General features: G+C 38.7%; 2 long non-coding RNA genes across 3 annotated transcripts in view; one reads left to right on the forward strand and one right to left on the reverse strand.

The window, feature by feature from the left end:
- Positions 1–25,194, reverse strand: part of LOC139084092 (uncharacterized) — an 89,206-nt gene that overhangs the window by 63,855 nt on the left and 157 nt on the right. For both annotated transcript variants that reach the window (XR_011541376.1, XR_011541375.1), the window contains exon 2: positions 24,412–24,476. This is a non-coding gene — a long non-coding RNA (uncharacterized lncRNA). The remainder of the gene's footprint in view (positions 1–24,411; positions 24,477–25,194) is intronic.
- On the forward strand, positions 21,323–22,608 carry LOC139084093 (uncharacterized). The gene is made up of 4 exons (XR_011541377.1): positions 21,323–21,438; positions 21,682–21,798; positions 21,904–21,951; positions 22,467–22,608. It is a non-coding gene; the product is annotated as an uncharacterized lncRNA (long non-coding RNA).

The following is a 25,194-nucleotide window of genomic DNA, read 5'->3' on the forward strand; positions in this document are numbered from 1 at the left end:
ACAGATGAAAGGACAAGCAAAATGTATTATATACATACAATGGAATATTAATCAGCCTTAAAAAGGAAGGAAATTCTGACACATGCTACAACATGAATGAAACTTAAGAACATTATACTAAGTGAAAAAAGCCAGTCACAAAAAGACAAATACTGTGTGATTCCACTTACATGAGGTACTCAGGGTAGTTGAAACCTTAGAGACAGAAAGTTGAATGGTGGTTGCCAGGTTCTAGGAGGAAGGTGGAATGGGGAGTTATTGTTTAATGGATATAGAGTTTCAGATTTTCAAGATTAAAAATTGTTCTGGAAATGGATGGCAGTGATGGTTGCACAAAAATTGAATGTACTTCATACCAATGAACTGTATACTTATTGTATTAATATGGTGCATTACATAGATTTTTAGGTGTTAAACCAAACTTGCATTCCTGCAACCAAATCCCACTTGGTTAAGATGTACAACCTTTCTTATACGTATGTTGTTGGATTCAGTTTGCTACTGTTTTGCTGAAGATTGTTCATTCATATTCATAAGGGATATTGCTCTATAGCTGTCTTTTCTTGTAATATCTTTGTGTGGTTTCGGTATCAAGCTAACACTGATCTCAAAAACGAATTGGAAAGTATCCCCTCCTCTTCTATTCTTTGGAAGTATTTGTGAAGAATTAGTGTTAACTCTTCTTTAAAATGTGGGAAAATAGAGCTGTGAAGTTATCTGTTCCGGCCTTTTCTTTTGGGAAGTTTTTTGACTACTAATTCAATCTTTCTGTTTGTTTTAAGTCTATTCAGATTTTCTATTTCTCGTAGATTCAATTTCAGTAGTTGGCATATTTCTAGGAATTTGTCCATTTCATTGAGGTTATCAAATTTGTTGAGAGTATTTCCTTATAATCCATTCTATTTCTGTAAGGCTAGTAGTAACGTCTCCTTTTTTCATTCCTGACTTTAGTAATTTGAGTTTTCTCTTTTTTTCTCGGTCAGTCTAGGTAAAATTTTGTCACTTTGTTGATCTTTTCAAAGAACCAATTTTTGGGTTAAGTGGTTTTCTCTATTGTTTTTCTATTCTGTATTTCACATATAGATGTTCTAGTCTTGGTTATTTCCTTCCTTCTTCTTGTCTAGGGATGTTTACTCTTCTTTTTCTAGTTTAGGGTGGAAGATAAGGTTATTGATATGAGATCTTTCTTCTTTTATATATAAGTATCTAGTTACAATGTTCCCCTTAAGTACTGCTTTACCTTCATCTAGTAAGTTTTGGTATGTTGTGTTTTGTTTTCACTCATCTCAAAGTATTTTATAATTTCCCTCCTGATTTCTTCTTTGGCTCATTTGTTATTTAGGAATGTATTATTTAATTTCCCCACATCTCTAAATTTCCCAAATTTTCTTCTGTTATTGACCTCCAATTTCATTCCATTGTGGTAGAACATGCTTTATATGATTTCAATCTTTTAAAACTTATTGAGAATTGTCTTACAGCCTATCGTATGGTCTATGCTGAAGAACATTCCATGTACACTTGAGAATAATGTGTAGTCTGCCATTTTTTTCATGGCGTTCTGTAGATGTCTTGTAGGTCTGTTGGTTTGCACTGTCTCATGTTTCCTTGTTGATCTTCTGCCTGGTTGTTCTATCTATTATTGAAAGTAAAATACTGGAGTCTCCAACAATATTGTTGAATTATCTATTTCTTCAATTCTGTGGGTTTTTGTTTTTTATGCAGCTTAACATATATGTTAGGTCTTCCAAGGGATTAACCCTTCCATCACTACAAATCGTCCTTTGTCTCCAGTAACAATTTTTATGTTAAAGTCTATTTTGTCTGATACTAGCATAGCCACCCCAGTTCTATTTTGGTTGTTGTTTGCATGATATATCTTTTTTCCATCCTTTTACTTTCAACTTATTTATGTTTCATCTAAGATATCTCTTTTTTAGATAGCATATAACTGTGTCATGTTTTTAAAAATACATTCTTCCAATTTCTGTCTTTAAATGGAGTGTTTAATCCATTTACATTTGATTTAATTACTAATAAGGCAGGATTTACATCTGTTGTTTAGTTGTTTATTTCCTATATGTCTTAAGTCTTTTTGTCTCTCCATTCTTCTCTTAACCTTCACTTGTGTTAAACAGATATTTTGTAGTATGCCATTTTAATTGTCTGTCTCTTACTACTTTTAAAAATTACTCTCTTAGTGGTGATACTGGGGATTATAATTAACATCTTAACTTATAGAAATCTAGTTCAGATTAGTACCAACTTAATTGCAATAGCATAAAGAACTTTGCTCCTACATAGCTCTATTCCCTACCTCCTCCTTTGTGCTATTATTGTAGTATAAATTACATCTTTATACATTGACTGCTGATGCTTTTTTGCTTTTTGCAGTTATCTTCTAAATCACATAGGAGGAAAAAGATTTACAAGAAAAAAAATAAGTTTATACTGTCTTTTATATTTACCTGTGTAGTCACCATTACTGGTGCCCTTTATTTCTCTGTGTAGATTTGAATTGCTCTCTAGTGTCTTTTCATTTTTGCCCAAAGGACTCTCTTTAGTATGATGTGTAGAGCAGGTGTGCTGGTGACAAATTCTCTCATTGTTTATCTGGGAATATCTTCATTTCTTCTTCACTTTGGAAGGATAGTTTGCTGAATATAGAATTCTTGGTTGACATTCTTTTTTTTTTAAAGCACTTTGAATATGTCATCCTACTACCTGTTGGCCTCTGTGGGTTCAGATGAGAAATCAGCTGTTAATCTTATTGAGGATCCTTCATAAATGATGAGTTGCTTCTATCTTGCTGCTTTCAAAATTCTCTGTGTTTGGCTTTCAACAGTTTGATCATGATGTATCCTGGTGTGAATCTCTTTGAGTTGATCTTATGTGGAATTCACTGAACTTCTTAGACGTGTAGATTAATATTTTTCATCAAATTTTGGAAGTTTGAAGTCATTATTTTTAAAATATTCTTTCCTTTTTTCTCTTTCTCTCTCTCCTCTCCTTCTGGAAGCTACACAATAAAGATGTTAAAGAAATAGTCTCTCATAAATATGCATAAGCGAGACTGCTGATCTAAGAGCTGAGAGTGGTACTGGATCAGATTGAATCAAGTTAGTATACCACGACATCCTACTTTAATTATTTACTGAGTATTATTTCCTCTGAAAGACATAATGAGACAGAAAATTGCAATAAATGAATTTGTCACTTTGAAGAACTAGGTTACTATTCATTCACTCATTCAACAAACATTTATGACTTATCCCATCATCCAGTACTAAGTATCCCACAGTATTTTAATTGCAGAGTAAGGCAGCTAAGGGCTTTATTTGGTTGATAATAGACTGTATAGAACTGGGCACATGAAATTCAAAGAGCAATGACTCTCCTTTGAGACAGAAATTTCATTGAATTACAAGGGCCAGCCTAATCTAAAACACTGCTTTCTAGGTGGCTCTTCGAGGCTATGGCCATACAAAACTCCAGGTCAATGAACCTTATAAAAGCATGCAGGACTAATTTATGTGAGAATCAGGAAGAGAGGAAAAAACATCATATATCTTCAGGCAGGGGGCCGGCCCCATGGCTGACTGGTTAAGTTCACGCATTCCGCTTCGGTGACCCAGGGTTTCCTCAGTTCAGATCCTGGGCGTGGACATGGCACCACTCACCAGGTCATGCTGAAACGGTGTCCTACATAGCAGAGCCAGAGACACTCACAACTTTTGAGCTGCACTGGAAGAATCTATAACTAGAATATACAACTACGTACTGGGGGCCTTTGGGAAAAAGAAAAGATTGGCAACAGATGTTAGCTCAGGGGCCAATCTTTTTAAAAAAGTGTATATATATATCTTCAGGCAAAAAGGACTCTTCTCCTTGTGAAAAAGGCCAGTGAAAATACTTTAGAGCTTGCCTTGCCATGCTAAGCCAGGGTCACACTGCATAAAATGGATGGAGATGGGAGGTGGTGTGCTCTGCAGAAAAACCCAAAGTGTCCACTACAGTCTCCTTGTTGCCTATGCAATGTGCACATAAACAGATATGAAATTCCTCAAACTCCCCCCGGCAATCCAGGAATCCAGATTCTCTGGGAGACATCCATTTTTCTTAATCTGTTCTTTTGTTTAAGAACTACATGGTATATTCCCCAAATAGTCCAAGCACAAATATCAATGGTTGAAAGAGATCAGACAAACAGGGGCACCACTCCAGAACACATACCATCTTCCTCAGGAAATTGATACTAAGTTAAATAAAAGGACCCGTGAAACTTGTGGTTATCACTTTCTTGACTCAGCTTTGTGACAGTCGAATAATTTGGTCAGCCAAAATGGCCATGCCAGTTTCTATCTGTGAGGAAGAATTTCCTTGACAGTGTGCTTCAAGTCTATGCGTGAGGGGGGCTGAGGAAAGGAATTTCCAATAGAAGGTTGTACTACTTCAGCATTCCACTTTCTATGAATGTTGGTACTTGAGTTCGGATATTGCAATCATACATAAGCAATCATATTTACCAGATGTTTTTTTTCTAGCACTACAACTTTTTTAAACCCATAGTTAGTGTCACATTGATTTTATTTCTTGGGAGGAAAAAGTGCTTATGGGTTGTGCTCAGTCCTTAAGCTCTGAGATCTCAGCTCAAAGGCCTCACCTATGGGTATAGATGGGTCCTACTATGTCACTGACATCCTCCCAGACTCCCCATATGAATGTGCTTTATAATAGAAAGCATTATGACTTTTGGGATGGGGCATACATCCACACATACACAAAGTGCAGAGGAGACATAGGAATGTAGGGGGGAGCTGTGCCTTTTCACGGTGTGGTAGGTGGCTTCTAACATGCCTCCCAGCATTCCTGTCCCCTGGTGTTCATGCTTTTGTGTGTGGGCTGCACTTAGTAGTGATTTGCTAACAAATATATGGCTAAGGTGATGGGATGTTACTTAACAGGTTAGGTTAGAAAAGATTATGACTCCCAACTTGTTTACAACACACACTCTCTCTGGCTCGTCTCACACTTGCTGTGATGAAGCAACATGCAGAGGCCCTCAAGGCATGGAACTAGGGGTGGCCTCCAGTCAATCACCAGGGAGGAACTGAGGCCCTCAGACCACCAGGCCCTGAGGAACTGAATCCTGCCAATAACCCATGTACATAAACTTGGCAGCAGTTCCTTCCCCAGATAAGCCTTCAGACAAGATCACAGCCCTAGCCAACACCATGATAGCAGCTTTGTGAGGGAAGCAGAGAGCCCAGCTAAGCCATGCCTAGATTCCTGACAGAAATTTAAGATAATAAATGTGTGTGGTCTTACGCTTCCAATTTTGGAGGTAATCTGCTATACAGCAATAGATAATACATATGGCTATCCCCATTCCAGTTTACTAATATCCCATAATATCATAATCAGCACATGAATTTTAGGGTATCACAAACAATTCGGGTACTGAAATTCAGCAAGGTACATGTTTTTCTGACTCTCAGCTAGCAGCCTCATATCAGTCACCTCTTTCCTTAACAAAGTTACTTATTTGTGTGGCTGTTGCCTGTCTGCTTGGGCTGCAACTTTTTCAACATATCAATCTCTTCTTTCTCTCTGTCTGTCTCACTCTCTTTGTCTCTTTCTTCGTGTCTCTGTCTCTGTCTGTCTCTCTCTTGACTTTTTACTATAGCCTAAAAAAAAAAAAAGAGAGAGAAGAAAGAGCTAGCATTCCAACATCATGTTCTCTATATCACATCACCAAGCATTCCAGCGTGGGGGATACTCTGTCCAGGGCAAGCGAGAACAAGCCCTGCCAGTTTTCCCACCTAAGATGGAGGATTCTTCCTTGTATTCCTCTCATCCTACTGTGACTTAATCAGTTTTATAGGTTTTCCTTTTTTAAACATTGAGTTTAAATTCCTATCACATAAGATCAATCATTTTAAGGTGTACAATTCAGTGACATTTCGTACGTTCACAGTGCTGTGCAACCATCACTTTGATCTAGTTCCAAAACATTTCACCACCCCAAAAGGAAACCTCATATCCATTAAACAATCACTCTCCATTTCCCATGGCAACCACTGATCTGCTTTGTCTCTGTGGATTTACCTATTCTGGATATTTCATATAAATTAAATCTATAATATGTGACCTACTACGTCTGGTTTCTTTCACTTAGAGTCAGTTCTATATTTTAAGGTCATTTTCAAAAGCCCATTTCAAGTATTGATTTTGTATTAGCTATGACTCTTTGGCAGGAAGTTATGAAACTTGAACACGCGTCCACCCCTAGATTAGGAGAACAAAGTACACATTCAGAAAGAGTTCCACGAGGAACACTTTTCAGATAATCTCATCGCTTGATATGATATGCTTTGTCTATGGAACGCACTGTGGACAGTGGATCACGCCCACGGACAGTGGACCATGCCCCTGGAATCACATGTTTTACCATGTATCTCATCACCACAAAGCAGCTGGCACTAAAGAACAGTAGAATGGCCTGTTAAAAATTCAATTATAGCTGAATAGCTAAGCGACATCATCTTGACGGGTTGATGTGCTCTCATACAAAATGCAGCGTTATGTTCTAAACCAGCAACAACTTATAATACTATTTCTTCCACAGGCAGAATATATATTTTTCTCTCCCTTTTCCTTCTCTTATATATGTCATAATGGTAAATATTAAAAATTTAATTTTATACAAGGTTGTAATCTATCATAATCTTAATTAAAAAAAATTTAATTTTAGGTTACACAATATCAAAGGATGATTGTCATTGTAATAGGAAAAGAATGATCATTACCCAGATATAGCTACAGTGACTCACAGAATCGTGAGTCTCCCTTTTTTAGGAGAGGGTGGATGTCTTTGAACAAGGGATAGCTGCATTATATTAGGCAGACACGGGGTGTTTTTGCTATTGCTTTTGTTTGAAGGATAAACATAGGCAGAAGGGGTTGTAAGAATGTTGAGTAACCAGTGGTTGGACTGTGCCAGCTTGTCTGCTGTTGACTCAGCACTACTCCAGCTCTTTCTATGCTTTCATCTTTAAAGGGCTGGAAGCACAGCAACTACATTTCCAGGAATCCCTTGTCAACAAGCTTCCAATTTATGGAAATTTGGAAGATGGAAGAGACGTAGAAACCATTATTTCTCCTTTCAAGGTGGATTTATTGGTAAAAGGCAGATATGAAGTTTCCAACAGCTTTTGGATGAACTTTTACAAATCACCCAACTCAGTGCTGGTGGCAGCTGAGATCACTGACAACTGTTACCACTATTCTCCACTTCCTGAGTTTCTGAAAGGCAGTGCACTTCTCACTGACTTCCACTCCCCATCCCCTTTCGATGATTTTATAAGCTTTAATTCATCTTACTAAAGCCCTCACTATTAAAATACCTAGAATAGTTTGTGCTTTCCCGAATGAACTATGACAAATGTATGCAATAAAACATCCATGATATATATATATGCTTAGCAATCAGAATATCTGACTGAAATGATTCAATTTTCAGTTCCATTTTCTATTACAAGCTTGTCTTCTAGTTTTTATACCTGAAATATGGATCCAAAGAGCTGAGCTTAATGATTTCACTCAGGGTATCTCAACATCAGCACTCCTGGCATATTGAGCTGAATAATTCTTTGTTGTGGGGGGGTCTTGTGCACTGTAGGAGATTTAGCAGAATCCCAGGCCTCTACCCACTGGATGCCATTAGCACCACCTCCCTCCCCTCTCAAATTGTGATGTGTCAAAGGAAAATGTCTCCAGATATTTTCAAATGTTCCCTGGGGAACAAAATTTCCCCCAGTTTAGAACTATTGGTATACAAGAACTCTCTGTACTCTTTTTGAAAATTTTCCATGAGTCTAAAATTATTCCAAAATAAAAAGTTAAAAAAAAATCTTCCCATCAAAACTCCAGACACAGATGGCTTCACCAGTGAAGTCTTCCAACTGTTTAAGAAAGAAACAACACCAATCTCACACAAACTTTTCAAGGACTGGTAACAGAAGGAATATTTTTCAAATCATTTTATGAGGCCAGCATAAGCTTCATACTCAAATCTGACAAAGATATTCTAAGAAAGGAAAATTACAAACTAATCTCACCCAAATATATAGATACAAAAATCCTAAACAAATATTAGCAAAATAATCCTAAGCAGAAATAAGACTATATCAAGGCCTGTTAGGTTTCTTCCAAGAAAGCAAAGTTGGTTTAATACCAAAAATGGAATAAATGGAAATTCACTACGTTAACAGACAAAGGAGAAAAATCATGCAGTCATCTCAACAGATGCAAAAAAGGGATTTGATAAAATTTTCAAAATCATTTCATAAAATCTCTTAGCAAATCAGAAATAGATAGAAAACTATTGGAATTAATGAACAAATTTAGCAAGATTCCTGGATATAGGATCAGTATACAATAATAAATTGTATTTCTATATACGAACAACCAATTTGAAAATGAAAATTTTAAAATAATACAATTCCCTCCTTGGTATTTGTCCAAAGGAGTTGAAAACTTATATCCACACAAAAACCTGCACACACATCTTCGTAGCAGCTTTATTCATAATTTACAAAACTTGGAAGCAACCAAAATGTCCTTCAGTTTGTAAGTGGATAAATAAACTGCAGTACAGCCAGACATTGGAATATTATTCAGTGCTGAAAAGAAATGAACTATCAAGCCATGAATAGGCATGGAGGAAGCTCAAATGCATATTATTAAATGAAAGAAGCCAATCTGAAAAGGCTACATACTGTATGATTCCAACTATATGACATTTTGGAAAAGGCAAAACTACGGAGATAGTAAAAATATCAGTGGTTGCCAGGCATTGAGGAGTGGATAGGGTAGAAAAGGATACATAGATGGAACACAGAGTATTTTTGGGGCAGTGAAAATACTCTATATGATACTATAACGATGGATGCATATCATTACATATTTGTCCAAAGCTATAGAATGTACAACACCAAGAGTGAACCCGAATGTTAACTATGGAATTGAGTGATTATCATGTGTCAATGTAGGTTCATCAGTTGTAACAAATCTACCACTCTGGTGCAGGATGTTGATAATGACGGAAGCTACATATGTTTGGATCAGGGTGTATAAGGGAAATCTCTGTACATCCCCTTAATTTTGCTGTGAATATAAAACTGCTCTAAAAAATGAAGTCTTTTTTAAAAAAAGCAAAAAAATAAATTTAAATTGCTTCAAATGCATCAAATATCTAGGAAGGAATCTAATGAAAACTGTACAAGATATCTACACAAAAAAATTATTAAGCATTACTGAAAGAAATTAAAGGATACCTTCAAAAATGGAAGAACATACCAAGTTTGTGAGTTGGAAGACTCAATGTAAAATTATCAGGTCATCTCATATCAATCTGTAGACCCAAGACAATCACAATCAATGCCAGGAGGATTTTTTTGTGAAAACTGATAATCTGATTATAAAATTTATATGGAAGTGCAAAGGGCCAGAATAGCCAAGATGAGCCTTAAAGAGAAAAACAAAGTTGGAGGTTTTATACTACCGGATATCAAGTCTTATAAACCTTCCCAAATGAAGACAAGGTGGTATTGGTGCAAGAATAGTTCGGGGGAGCAAAATGGCGGGGTGAGCTGACCCAGGATTCTCTCCCCTCCAAAATACAACAAAAGATTGGGAGAACTGAATTTCAGAGAATAAACATAATGCCAGCTCGTTAGAGACCTACAATACCAAGAAGGCAGAGATCATAACCTTGCTTACACCTTCGGAGGCGCCGGAACGGTAGGAGAGAACATCGCTCCCTCCCCTAGAGTCTGCGATCGCTGTGGCGCGGGTCGGGAAGGAGCGGGGGAGGGGCCGCGCGGCTGGGGATCATCCAGGACTCCTGCCGCTGATTCAGTGGAGACCCACTGACGGGGGGAAAGCTTCCGTCCGCGGGGACCCTATAAATCAAGGGCCTTGGGAGACCAGAGAACAGAACTGATCTAAACCCAGACCGGCGCCTGTGAGTAACAGCCCCTCCCCGCTAACAAAACCAGTGGGCGCAGCCATCTTGCCCCGAAGGCGGAGAGCTAACACGCCGCTCTCGACCCCCATCTAGTGGCGACAGGCTGTAACTGCAACTGAATTCTACCACCATGAGAAAAAACTGCTCCTCTACCATCCAGCAATTTATAAAAGCCCCAGACCAGAAGGAAAACAATAAAAACACAGAATTAAGTCCTGAGGACTTGGAATTAGGTAAACTAAGTGATAATGAATTCAGAGCAGCTATAATCAAAAAACTCAATGAGGTAGAGAGAAAGATAGAGAAACAAGCTGATTTCTGGAGTTACTTCACAAAAGAGATTGAAATCATAAAGAAGAATCAAACAGAATTACTTGAGATGAAAAACACAATGGACCAGATAAAACAGAATACGGATTCCCTGAATGCCCGTGTAGACAACCTAGAGGAGCAAATCAGCATAATCGAGGACAGACAGGCTGAGTGGCGCCAGACAGAGGAAGAAAGAGAAATAAGAATTTAAAAAAATGAGTAAAATCTCCGAGAGATAATGGATTCAATGAGGAGTAAGAACATAAGGATCATAGGAATTCCCGATAATATGGAAAAGGAAAATGGAGCAGAAAGTGTGCTTAATGAAATTATTGAAGAGAATTTCCCAAATCTAGGGATCAATGGAGAAATGTGTGTAGAGGAAAGTTTTAGATCTCCTAGATTTGTCAATGTAAAAAGACCCACCGCATGGCACATAATAGTAAAGTTGGCAAATAGGAATGATAAGGAAAGAATACTCGGGGAAGTAAGAAAAAAAAGGGAATAACCTATAAAGGAGCCCCTATCAGACTGTCAGTGGATTTCTCTACAGAAACCCTACAAGCTAGGAGAGAATGGAGTGATATATTCAAAGCTTTAAAGGATAAAAACCTTCAGCCAAGAATACTCTATCCAGCAAGAATTTCCTTCAGATATGAGGGAGAAATTAAATCTTTTCCAGACAAACAAAAGTTAAGGGAATTTGTAACTAAAAGCCCTCCATTACAAGAAATCCTCAAGAAGGCTCTCATACTTGAAAAAAGAAAAAAGGGAGAAAGGGGACACAAGCCACAGACTAGGGAGACCGATGGATAGAACCAGAACAGGATAGCAAATATTCAACTATAGCATCAGGGTAAAAATAAGGAAACTACCAAAACAAGGACGATCTTAGCACTCTAACTACAAATTAATAAGACGAGTTGGAATAAAAAATGAAAATAATTATTTAGGAGGGGAAGAGCAAAGAGTCTAAATCAGTACTGGTCGAGTAAGTAAGAGACCACCAGAGAATAGACTATATTATACACGAGATTCTAAATACAAACTTCAAGGTAGACACTAAAATAAAGTACAGAACAGAGTCACAAATCATAGATAAGGAAAAATCTAAGAAACCCAGCATAAGAAATTGCAGTATTAAATGGGTAGTCTAAAGCACACAGGAAAAGAAACACAGGAAAACAAGATAATGAGCGACAGATTGACAGCACTAAGTCCACATGCATCAATAGTCACTCTCAATGTGAACGGATTGAACTCTCCAATAAAAAGACACAGAGTGGCAAAATGGATTAAAGAACAAGATCCAACAATTTGTTGCCTCCAGGAAACACACCTCAGCCCCAAGGACAAACACAGACTCAGGGTGAAGGGGTGGAGGACAATACTTCAAGCAAATAGCAAGGAAAAAAAGGCAGGTGTTGCAATTCTCATATCACACCAAGTGGATTTCAAAATAAGACAGGTAAAGAGAGACACAGAGGGACAATATATAATGATCAAAGGGACACTTCATCAGGAAGAAATAACGCTTATAAATATCTATGCACCCAACACAGGAGCACCAAGATTCATAAAGCAACTATTAACAGACCTGAAGGAAGATGTTAAAAACAACACAATAATAGTAGGGGACCTCAACACCCCACTCACATCAATGGACAGATCATCCAGACAGAAAATCAACAAGGAAATAGTGGAGCTGAATGAAAAACTAAAACAATTGGACTTAATAGACATATATAGATCACTCCACCCTGAAGGAGCTGAATACACATTCTTCTCAAGTGCACATGGAACATTCTCTAGGATAGACCATATGTTGGGAAACAAGGCAAGCCTCTACAAATTTAAAAAAATTGAAATAATAACAAGCATCTTCTCAGATCATAGTGCTATAAGGCTAGAAATTAATTACAAGAAAAAAGCTGAGAAAGGCACAAAGATGTGGAGACTAAACAACACACTACTGAACAAGCAATGGATCATTGAAGAAATTAAAGAAGAAATAAAAAAATACCTAGAAACAAATGAAAATGATAGCATGCCATACCAACTCATATGGGATACAGCAAAAGCTGTATTAAGAGGAAAATTCATCGCAATACAGGCACATCTTAACAAACAAGAAAAATCCCAAATAAGCAACCTTAAAGCACACCTAACTGAACTAGAGAAAAAAGAACAAATGAAGCCCAAAGTCAGCAGAAGGAGAGAAATAATAAAAATCAGAGCAGAAATAAATACTATTGAAACGAAAAAGGCAGTAGAAAGGATCAATGAGACAAAGAGCTGGTTTTTTGAGAAGATAAATAAAATTGACAAACCACTAGCCAGACTTACAAAGAAAAAAAGGGAGAAAGCTCAAATAAACAAAATCAGAAATGAGCGAGGAGAAATAACAACAGACTCTGCAGAAATGCAACAGATTATAAGAGAATACTACAAAAAACTATATGCCAACAGAATGGATAACCTAGAGGAAATGGATAAATTCCTGGACTCCTACAATCTCCCAAAGCTCACTCAAGAAGAGGCAGACAATTTGAACAGACCAATCACAAGGAAAGAGATTGAAACAGCAATCAAAAGCATCCCAAAGAATAAAACCCCAGGACCAGATGGCTTTCCTGGGGAATTCTACCAAACTTTCAGAGAGGATTTAATACCTATCCTTTTCAAGCTATTCCAAAATATTAGGGAAGATGGAACACTTCTTAACACATTCTATGAGGCCAACATCACGCTGATACCAAAACCTGACAAGGACACCACGAAAAAAGAGAACTACAGGCCAATATCACTGATGAACATAGATGCAAAAATTCTAAACAAAATTTTGGCAACCAGAATTCAGCAATTCATCAAAAGAATCATACATCAGGATCAGGTGGGATTCATACCAGGGACACAGGGATGGTTCAACATCCGCAAATCAATCAACGTGATACACCACATCAACAAACTGAGGAATAAAAACCACATGATCAACTCAATAGATGCAGAGAAGGCATTTGACAAGATCCAACAGCCATTTATGATAAAAACTCTGAACAAAATGGGCATAGAAGGAAACTACCTCAACATAATAAAGGCCAAATATGACAAACCCATAGCCAACATCATACTCAATGGGCAAAAACTGAAACCCATCCCCCTGAAAACAGGAACAAGACAAGGATGCCCTCTATCACCACTCTTATTTAACATAGTACTGGAGGCCCTGGCCAGAGCAATCAGGCAAGAAAAAGGAATAAAAGGAATCCAAATAGGGAGGGAAGAAGTGAAACTCTCGCTGTTTGCAGACGACATGATCTTATATATAGAAAACCCCAAAGAATCCATTGGAAAACTGTTAGAAGTAATCAACAACTACAGCAAAGTTGCAGGGTATAAAATCAATTTGCATAAATCAGTAGCATTTCTATACTCCAGTAATGAACCAACAGAAAAAGAACTCAAGAATACAATACCATTCACAATCGCAACAAAAAGAATAAAATACCTTGGGGTAAATTTAACTAAGGAAGTGAAGGACCTATATAATGAAAATTACAAGGCCTTTCTGAGAGAATTGGATGACGACATAAGGAGATGGAAAGACATTCCATGTACATGGATTGGAAGAATAAACATAGTTAAAATGTCCATTCTACCTAAAGCAATCTACAGATTCAACGCCATCCCAATCAGAATCCCAATGACATTCTTTACAGAATTAGAACAAAGAATCCTAAAATTCATATGGGGCAACAAAAGACCCCGAATTGCTAAAGCAATCCTGAGAAAAAAGAACAAAATGGGAGGCATCACAATCCCTGACTTCAAAACATACTACAAAGCTACAGTAATCAAAACAGCATGGTACTGGTACAAAAACAGGTGCACAGATCAATGGAACAGAATTGAAAGCCCAGAAATAAAACCACACATCTATGGACAGCTTATCTTTGACAAAGGAGCTGAGGGCATACAATGGAGAAAAGAAAGTCTTTTCAACAAATGGTGCTGGGAAAACTGGAAAGCCACATGTAAAAGAATGAAAATTGACCATTCTTTTTCACCATTCACCAAAATAAACTCAAAATGGATTAAAGACCTAAAGGTGAGACCTGAAACCATAAGGCTTCTGGAAGAAAACGTAGGCAGTACACTCTTTGACATCAGTATTAAAAGGATCTTTTCGGACACCATGCTTCTCAGAGAAGGGAAACAATAGAAAGAATAAACAAATGGGACTTCATCAGATTAAAGAGCTTCTTCAAGGCAAATGAAAACAGGATTGAAACAAAAAAACAACCCACTAACTGGGAAAAAATATTTGCAAGTCATATATCTGACAAAGGCTTAATATCCTTAATATATAAAGAACTCTCACAACTCAATCACAAAACATCAAACAACCCAATCAAAAAATGGGCTGGAGACATGAACAGACATTTCTCCAAAGAAGATATACTGATGGCCAATAGGCACATGAAAAGATGCTCATCATCGCTGATCATCAGGGAAATGCAAATCAAAACTACACTAAGATATCACCTTACACCCGTTAGAATGACAAAAATATCTAAAACTAATAGCAACAAATGTTGGAGAGGTTGTGGAGAAAAAGGAACCCTCATACACTGCTGGTGGGAATGCAAACTGGTGCAGCCACTATGGAAAACAGTATGGAGATTCCTCAAAAAACTAAAAACAGAACTACCATACGATCCAGCCATCCCACTACTGGGTATTTATCCAAAGAGCCTGAAGTCAGCAATCCCAAAAGTCCTGTGCACCCCAATGTTTATTGCAGCACTGTTTACAATAGCCAAGACGTGGAAGCAACCTAAGTGCCCATCAACAGACGAATGGATAAAGAAGATGTGGTACATATATACGATGGAATACTACTCAGCTGCAAAACAGAACAAAATCATTCCATTTGCAATAACATGGATGGACCTTGAGAGAATTATGTTAAGTGAAATAAGCCAGCAAGAGAAAGATAATCTGTGTATGACTCCACTCATATGAGGAATTTAAAACTATGGACCAAGAACAGTTTAGTGGATACCAGGGGAAAGGTGGGGTGGGGGGTGGGCACAAAGGGTGAAGTGGTGCACCTACAACATGACTGACAAACATTAATGTACAATTGAAATTTCACAAGATTGTAACCTATCAATAACTCAATTAAAAAAAAAAAAAAGAGAACAAAAAAAAAAAAAAGAAAAAGAATAGTTCGGGGGCTGGCCCCGTGGCCGAGTGGTTAAGTTCGTGCGCTCTGCTGCAGGCGGCCCAGTGTTTTGTCGGTTCGAATCCTGGGCGTGGACATGGCACTGCTCATCAAACCACGCTGAGGCAGCGTCCCACATGCCACAACTAGAAGGACCCACAACGAAGAATACACAACTATGTACCAGGGGCCTTTGGGGAGAAAAAGGAAAAAAATAAAATCTTAAAAAAAATAAAAAGAATAGTTAGAAGCAGCAATTAAATAAATTAGAGTCCAGAAACAGACCTCATAAATTTGGATACTTGGATTATTGACAAAGATGACCCTGCAGAGCAATGAATAACAGACACTTTTTCAGTAAATGGTGTTGGGTTAGTAAGATAGCCATGAGGGGAGAGAATGAATTTTGATCTTTACTTCACATCATACATAAAAATCAATTTTAGGTGGGCTTTGGATCGAAATGCAAAAAGTAAGGCATTTTTAGAAGATAACGTAGACTGTCTTTGTGGTTTTGAGGTAGGCAAAGATTTCTTAGATAGGCTCCCAAGAACATCAAATATAAAAGAAAGACTGATAATTTTACTACATTAAAATTAAGACTCATATCATTTGAAATAGCATACAAGTCACCAAATACCTAGTTATAAATCTAACAAAAGATATATATCAAAAGATGCCATTAAGACAAAGAAAGTTCAAGTTTGGGAGAATATAGCTACAATACATACAATTGACAAATAATATTTCCAGAATATATAAAGAATACCTAAAAAGTAATTTTTTTAATGTAGACAATTCAATAGGCAAATATAGTGGGTAAAATGTCAGAATGGGCACCTAACAAAGTAGATATTCAAATGGCCAATAAACAAGAAAACATGCTCAAAACCACTAATCAATGAGGCAGTTTAAATTTAAGCCAATATCTGTATAAGATACCATTACATACTTACAAGAATAGTTATCATTTTGAAGACTGATAATACCCAGCATTAGGTACTGCAAGAGAATCTGGAGCAACTGAAAGTTTCATATGCCGCTGGTGTGTTTGGCACAAGGATAGGCAAATCTATACTGTCGGAGGAAATGTCAATTCATACAACCGTTTCAAAAAGTTGTTTGACAGTATGTACTCAAGCTGAACATATGTAAAACCTAAGAGCCAGCTATTCCACTCCTAGACATATACAAAAAAGAAACGCATATTTATATGTACCAAAACTGTATGCAAGAAAGTCCTTTACAGCACTATTTGTAAGAGCCCAAACTGAAAACAACCTAAATGTCTATCAATAGTGTAATGGATAAATAAGTATGATATAGGCATACAACAGAATATTATGCAGCAATGAAAATAAATGAACTCCTGCACACGGCAATATGCTTTAACTCACAAACATAAAGTCAAATAAATGACACAAAAGATAAAAAAATACAAACTAAAGTATTCTAACCATATAAACTTCAAAAACAGGCAAAACAAATCTATGATATTAGAAGTCAGGATAGTGATTACCTCTGATTAGGAAGAGTAGTGACTAGGAGGGGACATGAGGAGTGCCAGTAAGGTTCTATTTTTATCTGGGTGATGGTAAGGCATGTGTTAATTTTGTGATCACTCTTCAAGATCTACATTTATTGTATGTTTCTAACTGTATGTAAGTTATCTGTCAATGACAGTTTATTTAGAACTATGATAAGTGCTAAAATTAAGGTATATAAGATATGTAAGATGTGTTTTGAGGAACAAAGAGAAGGGAGTGACCTAGAAGGTAGATGTTATAAGTTGCACTGAGTTCTACAAAAAGACATGTTGGAGTCCTAACACTCAGAGTGTGATCTTATTTGGAAATAGGGTTGTTGTAGATATAATTAGTAAAATCAGATATAATTAGTTAAATTACACACACTATTAGTTAAAATTAGATATAATTAGTTAAAATGAGGTCATACTGGAGTAGGGTGGGCCCTTAATCCCATATGACTGATGTCCTTAATAAGAAGAAGGAAATCTGAACAGACACAGGGAGAACGCAAGGTAGTGACAGAGGCAGAGGTCGGAGCGAGGCAGCTACAAGCCAAGGAAAGCCAAGGATTGACTGCCACCGCCCCAAGCTGGAAGAGGCCAGGAAGGATTCTTTCTGAAAGGTTTCAGAGGGAGCGTGGCCCTGCCGGCACCTTGATTTTGGCCTTCCAGACTGCAAAACTGTGAGGGAATAAATTCCTGTTGTTTTAAGCTACCCAGTTAGTGCTACTTTGTTATGGCTGCTATAGAAAACTAACACAGTATGTACCATTGTTCTGTTTTTACAGAGGAGGCAACTAAAGTTCTATGAAGAGGAACGAATTGCAGAAAGTTACCAGTGTTATATGTAACAAATGCTGGCACTGCACCCAAGTCTTCAAAACTATTGTTCTTGCCATTAAACTAGGCAACAGGCTAAAAATTAGCTCTGGCATTTAAAGTTCACTGGGGACAAGCAAAGCAGTGAGGAGGTAAAAGATGTCTGGAAAAAAAGTCCAGCTCTCTGTCATCTGGACCAGCCATTTCCATGTTCTTTCCTTTACCCCAAATTTTATAAAGCAAAGAAATTGGAAATAGTTTTCTCAGCAAATAAGATGCCAGAAAATAAAATGCCAGCCTCTTCCATGAGAAAGATGATTTTCATTCTGTTTCTGATTATTTGGTTACCTAGGTATGGGGATAAACTTTTTCACCAAAAAATTTCCACCATCCCCTGCCCCTATCCCAGGGGACTATAAAAGTAAATAAATAAATTCAAACACTGGTTTGAAAAAAAAGGAAGGAAGGCACTGACAAGAATTTAGAAGTGAAACCAGCCCTCGGGCCAAATCCTTGTCATCTTGGCATGAAAAACCTCAAAAAGAGAACTGAAATTAGAGTGATTTTGGATTAGTAGAATGCCCCTGAAGCCTGGCAGAAGGAAATTAAATTCCCCCATGGAGAAATTCACCCCAGGCCTCAAAGAATTCTAACAAATAGAAATCACAAATCAGTCCATCCTCCTTACGCCTTGTTTCTAAAACGATTCTCCACTTTAGCTTTATAGTTCCAGTTTCACATTCCAGAACATGCTCTTCTCTTTCATTGTGTCCCCATTACACAGGCAATTCCCTTCACCCTCTAGTCATATCTGTCACCTGACACCGTGAACTTCTGTTTCTCCTTCAAGTCTTTGTGTAAGCTGTGAAGCTGCTCTGACTCCCTAAGACAGAGTAAGTCAGCAACCCTCTGTGCACCTACTCTATTTTAGCACGTATTTTGTATTTATAGCTCCAGTTTCCTGAGGCCCCACCAGTCCATGGTTACGAACGACAACACACTGACATTCATAGTTCAGATGTTGCAGATCAATTGCTCCCGTTACTGCCTACAAACCTAGCTTCCTTACCTGCCACACAAGAGGGGCCAAATAAAAATTGGAACACCAGGCTCACGGCAAGGAAAGGGTTTTTATTTCGGGTGATATCAGCCGGGAGACGAGAGGTAGCCCTCAAATTGGTTTCATTTCATCTCATCTCCTGGAAAGAGGGGAGGCGAGGGGTTTTAAAGGTTCATGAGGAATGTGGCCTCTCGGAGAGAGGGAGGGTGGGCGGTCAGTGGCCTTGCTGGTCGGAGCTTTCCCACCAGCCTGCGTTAGGCCTTGGGACACTGCTCATAGAGAGGAGGAGATGATAAGGAATCCACTTATCTCCCTGGAACCAGGGAGCCAGGGAGTAAGCAGGGAAAGAGTGCTTTGGTTTTAACCCATATATGCTGGGTTTACTGTAGGGAAACTGACATCAGGGTCGGCATCACTCCTTCACCTGTAGGTCTCACACAAGTCTCCCTTCATTATTTCTGGAAACTTACGGGTGTGCCTCCCATGTGTACATGACTGATCCTATGTTCTGCTGTTGCTGCAGAATCCATCTAAGGGAGTCACATCACCGGCTTTCCGTAAAAGCATTGTTACCAGCCCTGAGTCCTAATCCCAGGGCTCCAAAGTGGAAAAGCATAGAGTCACTCAAACAGCACAGCAAGCAGGATTATTTTTTGTTGTTTGTTTTAACAGAGGTAAACAGCAGAATATACAGCTACAACCGTAAAGAACAGTTACCTGGGTGGAGCAGGATTAGGAGGTGGGCACTGCTTTTTTTTTTTCCCTTATATGCTTTTATATATTATTTGTATTTTTAAATGATATACATCCACATCTTTGATAAAAATAGAGTAAATTTTTACAAACTGGTATAGCCTGACCTTCAGTCCTCACTGCACTGCAGTCAGGCTGTGTGCCATGAAGAAATGAAGTGACTGCCTCTCTTCTCATTGGGCATCTCGTTTTGTCACCTCGTCCTGAAGCAGCACTGCTTCTGTAACGCACAGAGTTCTTTAGGAAAACTTCTCCTTCAGTTTCTGCCCACAAAGTCATAATACGGGCTCGTGGTTCCACAGAGGGCCATAAGGATGGCCACAAATTTCTTGAAAAATTTATATACTTGTTTACATGCTGTAGAAGATAGTATAGGAAAGTGCTTAGAATACGAGTTCTGACTTTTGCTTTTAAGATGGACTAAGAGGGACCAGATTTATCCTCCTGCCTAAAACAAAGTACATCAAAGAAAGGCTTTCAAGACACTGGACATCAGGCAAAGAAGGACAGTGCTGCCTGAGAAATGGAAACAAATGAACGAGCCCAGCGACGCCCCATTTACTGCCCTGAGAGAGTTTCTACACTGCAGGGCAGGGACAGAGAACTAAAGGAGAAGCCCAGTGGACTCCCTGAACTGATGAGACAGAGCTGAGAGCACAGAGAGACCAAGGCAGCTTGAGTCCATTAGAGAGAGTACCAGAGAGGAGAGATGCACAGAGAGAGAATCCCAGAGATCTGTAGAGCGTCCTCCTTGATCAGCATCCGTATTCAAAGAAACCACACAAGGCCTGGGGGAAAAAACCATCCAGGAGGGTTAGAGGGACCAGAGCCCAACACTCATACACGGCCAATTTACCCACTGGTCAGACAGGATGAACTCACAATTCTTCCACTCCCTCTTACAAGTTGCATGCCCTTGGGCAAGTTACTTAAATGCCCTATGCTTCAATCTCTTTGGCTGTAAAATGGACAAAAACAATGACACCTACCTCAAAGGGTTGGTGTAAGGATTTAAGGAGTTAATAACACACAAAGTACTTGGAATAGTGCCTGATACTTGCTAAATGTTAGCTAATACTATTATCCAACATATTTGGCATTGCTTGGTTAATTACAGAAGTTTATTAAAGTAAAGAATCACCAAAAACTGAAACACAAATACAGTGGGAGAGGTTGCTGATTGTTTCCCAACATGTTTTTCCCTTCTGTCATTGAGTAATTGTGATAGCCTCTAACATAAGGCCCCAGGATCCCTGCCTCCCGGTGTTTATGCCCTTGTGGAAAACCCTCCCCTTGAGTGTGGGCTGGACCCAGTGACTTGCTTCTAACAAACAGAATACAGCAAAAGTCACTTCTGGGCTTAGGTTACAAAAAAGTTCTGGCTTGTGTCTTGCTCATTCTCTTACTTTCTCGCTCACCACACTGCCATGTTGTGAGCTGCTCTGTGGAGAGGGCCACATGGCAAGAAACCAATTTCCCTGGCAATAGCCAGTGAGGACTTGATGGCTGCCAATGGCCCTGTGAGTGAGCAAGGAAGCAGATCTTGAGGCTGCTGACAGCCAATTGAGTGAGCTTGGAAATGATCTTCCCCAAACAAAGCCTTGAGATGACAGCAGCCTTCTGCGAGATCCAGAGCCAGAGGACCCAGCTAAGTTGCATTCAGATTCCTGATCCACAGGAACTGTGAAGTAAACATTTACTGTTTCAAGGTACCACGTTTTGGGGTAATTTGTTAGAAAGCAATAGATAACTATTACAGTAATAGAAACTCTGGTTGTAGCTAGACAAATAGACTACAGCATAAAGACCAAATTTCTCAGCCTCCCTGATCGTTAGATGTGGCCATGTGACTGAGCTGCAGCCAAGAGCACATGAGAGGTGATGTGTGCGATTTCCAGACCAAGGCTAAAAAAAAGTATGCATACTCCATACCCTCTTTCCTATTTCTCTAGTTAAGACAGGGAAAATTAGGATAATGGTGGAGCTACAAGATGGACAAGACTGGATCCCTGAGTTACCATGCGGAAGAGGGCCACCCACTGCCCAGGATCATCCACTGGCACTGCTATGTGAGTGAGAAATAAATTTCTATTGTATCTGACTCTTTATAATTTTGGAGTTTATTTGTTATCACAGACAACTATGCTAATTAACACTTTTGTTTTCCCCCACAGAGGAAGATTTGCCCTGAGCTAACAGCCGCTGCCAATCTTCCTCTTTTTGTACGTGAGTCACCACCACAGCAGGGCCACTGATAGATAAGTGGTGCAGGTCTGTGCCCGGGAACCAAACCCAGGACACTGAAGTAGAGTGTGCTGAACTTAACCACTAGGCTGTGAGGGCTGGCCCTAATTAACACTTTTACATGAAAGAAAAATAAACTTTTCTCTGGAGTAAACTCCTATTATTTTGAGTCTCTGTCACATGAAGGCTAACTTACATCCTTATCAATATATGTACCTTAAGAATTCTATTTTTCCCTAAATATTTATTGCCGAGTCATTGAGGCCTTTCTTTTGAGTATGTTCCTCTGATTGGAGTTCAGGGTAGTCTTTCTTACATAAACTATACCCCTAGTGCTTTGCTTTGGATTTTCAGTTTCATTCTGTTTGAAGCGGAGACAAAGACCCTTGCAAAGCAAATTAAACGCAGAATCCTACTAGATTCGGGGCTTCAAAAAATTCCTCTAGGGGCTGGCCCCGTGGCCGAGTGGTTAAGTTCGCGCACTCCACTGCAGGCGGCCCAGCGTTTCGTCAGTTCAGATCCTGGGCGCAGACATGGCACTGCTCATCAAACCACGCTGAGGCGACGTCCCACATGCCACAGCTAGAAGGACCCACAATGAAGAATATACATCTATGTACTGAGGGGCTTTGGGGAGAAAAAGGAAAAAAATAAAATCTTTTAAAAAAAAAATTCCTCTAATCTTTTATAACTTTACCTTGCCTACACCTAATTCAATGGCTATTTTTATTAGCACTCATCTTTATCTGGTCTTTCCAAAGCATTCTTCTCGGTTTTCATAGAAACAACAACTGTTTTTCTTTGTAGACCCAAGTTTTACCAATTTACATAATTTAATTACATAGTTATGAGCAGTACAATGGATAAATAGCTTGGAAACAAATACAACTGACTCTTGGTAAGCATTCCCTCATCTGCTGAAAGCAGATATGCAGGGGTGAACCCAAGTGGGGCTCCTTGCTGTGACTCTTCAGCATTTCTCAGGGATCAGATGGCATAACTCAGAAAGGGAATTGAGAACATTACTCAAGTGGATAGTGGTTAGGCAGAGCTTCTACTGTACGCACAAATGTACTTTTCTAGGGACAGAGACCACAGCTGTCATCTAATTTTCAGAGGGACCTCTGATCCCTAAAATGTTAAGCATCATGCCCTAAGCTGAAACCTAATCCATGGGGCCAGGTTGAGGAATAGACACCTTCTCTTCCTATGATCTGCTTCTGGACACTTGTGCCCCTACTTTTCTCTTGAATACTCTTTTCCCCCTAAAAAGTAAATTCATGCAAATAGATGTTTGTGAGCCAGTGACCCCACCAGCTCATCAAAAACAGTCAGACACTCAATCTCAGTTTAGAATCTTCCAAGTAAATGAGGTCCCCTCACCCCACTCGGGTCAAACGTTCCCCCACTCAGAGAAGTTGACCATGCTGTCCAAAGGAACAGCCCTCATCAGTTTTGATCACTTTACTCTTTTCTTTGTTTTGTTTGCTTCATAGCATTTAACACTGACATTGTATTACCTATCTATCTGTCTTCTGACTTCTCCACCAGCATACAAGCTTCATGAAGCAGGGACTTTATTTCTCTTGATCACCAATGTATCTCATGTGCCTAAAACAGTGCCTGGCTCTTATCAGCTATTCCATAATTAGTGAATAAATGATGGAATGGCCTGTTCACATATTTATGTCCCAACCAGACATGTAGGCAGGTATTGTAGCTTATAGAACTTTGCAAATAATGAATAAAAAAAATTATCCTGAACATTGTTCCTGCACAGAGAAAGCCTATGAAAAAGCTGCATCCCGGGATACTCTATTCATACGTTTAAAATTAATTAAAATTTTAAAAGACTGTTCTCTTGGGATTAATTTATTTCTACTATGAGTTCCCAGGAGCAACTTGCACATTTTCAAAACTTGGGAACCAATAAGTCCCAAAAGACCACTAGTACATAGTCAATGATAAAATTCTAGCTATTCAGAATATTATATTTGAAGTTTGCTTATAATTTCAATGTCAGATTTCCCACTCAAGACTTCAAGGGAAGTCTGTTGTTGTTTTTTTAATGTGAAATTAATTAATTCAAGTAAGGGTAGAAAATATATTTGTGCACTAAAAGAAACCACATACGCAAGCTTTACCCTACAGCAGCCACAAATTTCGAACCTTGGTACTACGTAAAAGCCTTTTAAACTACATTTTAATTTTCCCCAGGAAATGAATGTAAAAATGTTAATCTCAAAAATGAAAGGATGAAATAAGAACAATAACAAGGAAATACGGAGAAGAAATCAAATGTGATTTAGAATGCAGGAGGCAATTTCACAATATATAGAAATACCGAGTTATTATGTTGTACACCTGAAACTAACATAATGTTATATGTTAAAAAAAAAAAAAGGAGGCAAGTCACAGATATTTAGAACAATACTCACGTAGAAGTTTTTAATGATTGGAGACTAATAATTTCTCTCCTTACACTGTAGCACTTCTGATGGCCCTATAAGGAAATAGAAATGATCTTTCTCAAACTTAGTCATCTCCCAATTTCCAGTATGTCCTATTTACCACTTTGAAGGGAAGAAAATTGAACCATCAGTCAGATTTTCTTCTGACTGGTCAAGTTCACTAGAGCAGTGGTCCTCAAAGTTTACGGAGCACTAGAATCACTCTAGGTTTGTTAAAACACCGATTCCTGGCTCCCTCCCAGAGTTTCCGATCCAGCAGTTTTAGGGTGGCTCCCGATAATTTGCATTTCCGGTAAATTCTCAGATGATGCTAAATCTGCTGCCTGGGCTGGGAGAACCAGCACCCTGAGGCTCCCAGGAAGGTCGATTTACAAGTGCGACCACTGCAGTTCAAGTTTAGAAAAGCTAACAACCACAAAGATAAAAACTACACACTCGCACACAAAAGCAAACTCCTCTGAGTCTACAGATATCCCCGTTTGGTTTGCATAGATTGATTTACCAGCCAGATTCCGGCGGTTAAAAACTATAGAAAAGGACAGTCTCCGGGACGAGAAATATTAGCAGTTGTCTGACATATAGGAGGCTCCGTCGCTTGAGTGGGAAAATGCCTCCGACATTCCCTTCAAAGGAAATGTCACCTATTGCCCTGAAGGCAGAGCATCCTGTCTTGGGGTGTCTCCCCAAACACGGTAAACCTGCTTCGTGTACAAGACTCTGGGCTACAGACGTCAACGCCCGTTAAAAAGC

The sequence above is a fragment of the Equus przewalskii genome, chromosome 6 (genome assembly GCF_037783145.1).
Source record: "Equus przewalskii isolate Varuska chromosome 6, EquPr2, whole genome shotgun sequence".
Lineage (NCBI taxonomy): Eukaryota > Metazoa > Chordata > Mammalia > Perissodactyla > Equidae > Equus > Equus przewalskii.